Here is a 4,706-nt window from a genome sequence, read left to right on the forward strand (position 1 = left end):
TAACCCTGGGTAAGAAAAATAAAAACAAGTCATACATACTAATGAGTTGTCCATGAGGCCAACTGGTAAGAACGTACTCAACTATACACAACATGAAGACACTATGCACAAAGCATAACTTGGCGGGCCTGCATTTCTATTAACTAAGAGCAGAGTGAGGGAGAGCAAAGGACTACTTCTGTAACATTTTAGTATCCAGATAGTACAGCAGAAACCATTCCCAGGGGCAATGGGTACTCCATTAATCACACTGAATAAAGCAGATGAATTATTCATTTTTCTATTATTTTTGTTTGAGAAGTTGGGTTAGCTCCCTTTTGGCCATTCCAATGTACTTAGAAATGATTCCATGTTGGTTTAGTCCAGGAAGCAATAGTAAAGGAGTCACTATCAGACAGGTGAGAAGCAAGTTGTGGACTTGCTGTCCCACCCAAGCAATCTCAGTAAGGGAAATGATCATGGTCATCAAGTACATCTTAGGTTTATCTTCCTTTAGTGTGAAAAGGCATTTCCACCAACCCACAGCTCTGCATCAAGTTTTTAACTAGATTGCTGCAAATTTCATGAAATCTTTGCTGTTGTTCAGTGGTCAATTTATTGGAGCCAAAAATTCTAGGCACCAGAATGGGAACAAGGTAGTCAGCCAAATGGATCTAGATAGTAGATAATCAGAAACATCAAAGAAACCACATGCATGATGGCAGGTGGAAACCAGGCTGTTTCCCATTGGAGGACTTTATCAGCATCAGCATCACTTCTCCCCATCCTTGCAGCTGTTTTTCCAGACTTGCAGTCTCTGTAGCCAGCAGGTTGGTGATGTATTATCTCCCCCTGCCATTATCCCTGAGATGCCATTTCCATGAGTGCAGGCTGCCTTCCCAGTGAACCCTCCTACCGAGACTTGCACGGCGACCACAGCACCAGAGTCAATGTTTATCGAACGGCAATTTATTACATGACAAAAACACACGAATTTGGGCTATAGAAGAATAGTCATTCAGCAGGTGAGATTTCAAGTTTATGATGTTGAGGATTAAATGTGGGTAAATATAAAATCTAGAAGAAATTATATACTGCTTTCAAACTTGAGACTAGAACCCACTGAAACAGCAATGGTATCACATAAATGTGGCAGGATGAGCCGCAGACAAGAATCCCTCAGACACCAAGTTGTAGAAGGAAAAGTCTTTATTCAGCTGGGAGCACAGGCAGACTCACATCTCCAAAAACCAAGCACACCGAGTGAGCAATTCTTGTCCCTTTTAAGGGTTCCCAACTCTAAGGGGGTCTGTGTGAGAGGGTTGTGATCGATTGAGCAAGCAGGGGGTACGTGACTGGGGGCTGCACACATCAGTAATTAGAACGGAACAGAATAGGACAGGGATTTTCACAATGCTTTTCCATACAATGTCTGGAATCTATAGATAACATAACCAGTTAGGTCAGGGGTTGATCTTTAACCAGGCCCAGGGCGTGGCACCGGACTGTCTGCTTGTGGATTTCATTTCTGCCTTTTAGTTTTTACTTCTTCTTTCTCTGGAGGCAGAAACTGGGTATAAGACCATATGAGGGGTGGTATCCTCCCTTAAAAATAATAGCTATGTTAATAATTAACATTTATTGAGCACTAGCTGTGTGTCAATCACTATACCAAGAACTTTAAATTATAAACACAATTAATCCTCATAACAACTCTATGAGATGCATAGTATTATCTCTGAACTCAGGGAATGTAAATAAAAGAGGTCATACAGCTAGCAAGATATAGAGCCAGGATTCAAACAAAGGCTGTCTAGCCCCAGAGCCTTCTGGCAACCACCATACTAAACACTCCTTGGGAACGCAAGCTAAGCTAATGGGATACCATGGAATTGTAGGTTATTTTATCTATTTATAGTTTTCCTATTAAATGTTTTTACACCATGAGAAAATTAGTTGGAAAGCTAAATGGTTTTTGTTTGTTTGTTTGTTTGTTTACCTGGCTGTAGAAATCAGGAAAAGTCAGGATGAAAAAGACATGCTCTAACAACTTGGAGGGGCTAGATACCAAACTGCTACAACATGTGACATGTGCTATCACCTTTCATCTTCTCTTGCACTACAGTTGGTGCCAGTGTGATGTAGTGGTTCAGAGCTCTGGCTTTCAACTCAAATAGAGCCAAGTTCAAGTCCAGCTCTGATGCTTACTAGCCGAGTGATCTGGACAGGGCAAAGACCTTCAAATCCTTCACATATAAAATGTGCCTAGCTATAATATCTATTTACATAGGGGACACTAGAAAATTTAAACAAGATAATACATGCAAATTTTAGTACAATACCTGGAATATATTGAAATGTGCATATAAGTATTATTGCTATTAGTTCCTCTTTTACAGATGTAAAATAAGAAGGTCTAAGATATCAACCAGATGCTGAATAAAGTTTGTGTGCCTATAAGCCCAGCACTTTGGGAGTCCGAGGTGGGTGAATCACCTGAGGTTAGGAGTTTGAGACCAGCCTGACCAACATGGAGAAACCCTGTCTCTACGAAAAATACCAGACTTTCTGGGGGTGGTGGTGCATGCCTGTAACCCCAGCTACTTGGGTGGCTGAGGCAGGAGAATCGCTTGAACCCAGGAGGCAGAGGTTGTAATGAACTGAGATCACACCATTGCACTGAAGCCTGGACAACAAGAGTGAAACTCCATCTCAAAAAGAAAAAGTAGAAAGCCACAAGCTCTCCTTTGTCTTGTTTGCAAGCAATAGCAGCAAAGAGAGAATTCCCACTCATGTAGCAGTTTCAGAAAAACAGCCATTTTGTGATGTTACAAAGCATAAGCCCTCCCTTCCTCTGTGGTCCTATGTTCAGTACTAGCACTAACCATTTGTATGCTCTAGGTGGGGTTGCCTTCTGCTCCACCTCCAGCCAGGATTAAAGAGTGTCACAAGTAGGAGGAATCTATTCCTCCAAACTTCATGTTATATAACAGAAAGTCAACTGAATAAAATAAAGTAAGCAAATAATCAATGAGCCCATATTGTTCTTTCAGGTTGATAACATTTTGCCAAAACATGCCTTCTAGTAGCTATCATTATTAAGACTTTCACTTATATGACTTTACACATGTTGGTTAAGGCTTTTCATGTGTATTACATGATGTTTTGATTTTCACTATCATCCTGTTGGTTGAGCTGCTGGGATATCAGCATTTCTCTTTTGTGATGTGGAAACTGGGGCTTGAATCATCTGCATGAATTGATCCAAATCCGGTAATCACAAGGTCAGAGAAAGAATTTTATCAAATCTTGTTTCTCACTTAAAACTCTGCCATATGTCTTACTGCTCTCAGAGTGAAATCTGATCTCCTTTCCATGAATACCTGTATGGCCTGGCTCCTGCAAACTTGTCTAATCTCATTTCAGGCAGTTTTTTTCTTTCTTTCTTTCTTTTTTTTTTTGGAGACACAGTCTCACTCTGTTACCCAGGCTAGAGTGTAGTGGTGCCATCTGGGCTAACTGCAACCTCCACTTCCTGGGTTCAAGCGATTCTCGTCCCTCAGTCTCCCAAGTAGCTGGGATTACAGGTACCCGTCACCACAGCTAGATCATTTTTTAAATATTTTTAGTAGAGATGTGGTTTCACCAGGTTGGCCAGGCTGATTTAGAACTCATTACCTCAAGTGATCCACCTGCCTCAGCCTCCCAAAGTGCTGGGATTACAGGTGTGAGCTGCCATGCCCTGCCCTCTGTCTGTTACTCATCATGCTCCCACAACATGGACTTTCCATTAAAGGAAGGTTGTCAGCTCTTTCCTGCATCAGGCCCTGTATGTGGTCTAAGGACACAGAGGCATCCAATCAGCAGAGCACTGGGCAGAACACACCTGGGAGGTACATCTGCAGGTAGTGGGGCACGGGCTCCATGCCTCTCGGGAGACTTCTGCTCCAGAATTCTAAGAGACTTCTTTAGATTCAAAACTTGGTGTCATTGGGGAATACTAAGCTGATCATCTTCTAAGAGGTAAACACGGAACAATAAAACTTGATGAGGATTTTATTTGATAATCGTGGTGCAAATATTGAGGGAGGGCAACTAACATGATTCAGCATTTGCTACATGATGTCTTCTTAATTTTATACAAGGATTATCATAGAGGAAAATAGATTTGGTGTGATAAAAATACCTCTTCCAAGGATACACAGTTTTTAAGTGCAAGTTGGTATTGAAACGTAAGTTTATTTGGTCTACTGCACATGACATTTGCCCTCTGATAGGATGACTTTATACTATGTTAAAAGAATTACTCAACTAGGGCTGTTTTAATTTCCTCACAAAGGACAAGATTGGTTCAAGATACAGGAATGGTGCTAATTTTGAAAGGGGACTTGGCAGGCTCTGTGTCTGGAGAACAAAGCTGAGAGGACTGGGAGCGAGAAGGGCCCTGACAGGAAATTAGTTTAGAGAATACATTACTTATAAGATAAAATCATGGAAAAATGGCGTTTGAGTCAAGTTGCATAACTCTACTGGCTCCTAACTTATTATGCATTAACAAAAGACATTTAATAAAAGCTTTACCTCTCTTTAATTCAACTGTTTCAATCATTGAAAACAAACAGCACAATTAAATCACATCTTAAAGACTTATCATCCCAAGATAATTCATGATGGATTTTCAAAGGTTTTATGCTAATAGAATCTTCCCAAGAAATGTATATGGATAA

The 4,706-nt window shown here is 40.8% G+C and overlaps 1 pseudogene; it reads right to left on the bottom strand.

Moving 5' to 3' along the window:
• Positions 1–268: 268 nt before the first annotated feature.
• LOC117081052 lies at positions 269–841 on the bottom strand (annotated as a pseudogene).
• Positions 842–4,706: the final 3,865 nt, after the last annotated feature.

Source organism: Trachypithecus francoisi, unplaced genomic scaffold (assembly GCF_009764315.1).
Source record: "Trachypithecus francoisi isolate TF-2019V2 unplaced genomic scaffold, Tfra_2.0 Lachesis_group8, whole genome shotgun sequence".
NCBI lineage: Eukaryota > Metazoa > Chordata > Mammalia > Primates > Cercopithecidae > Trachypithecus > Trachypithecus francoisi.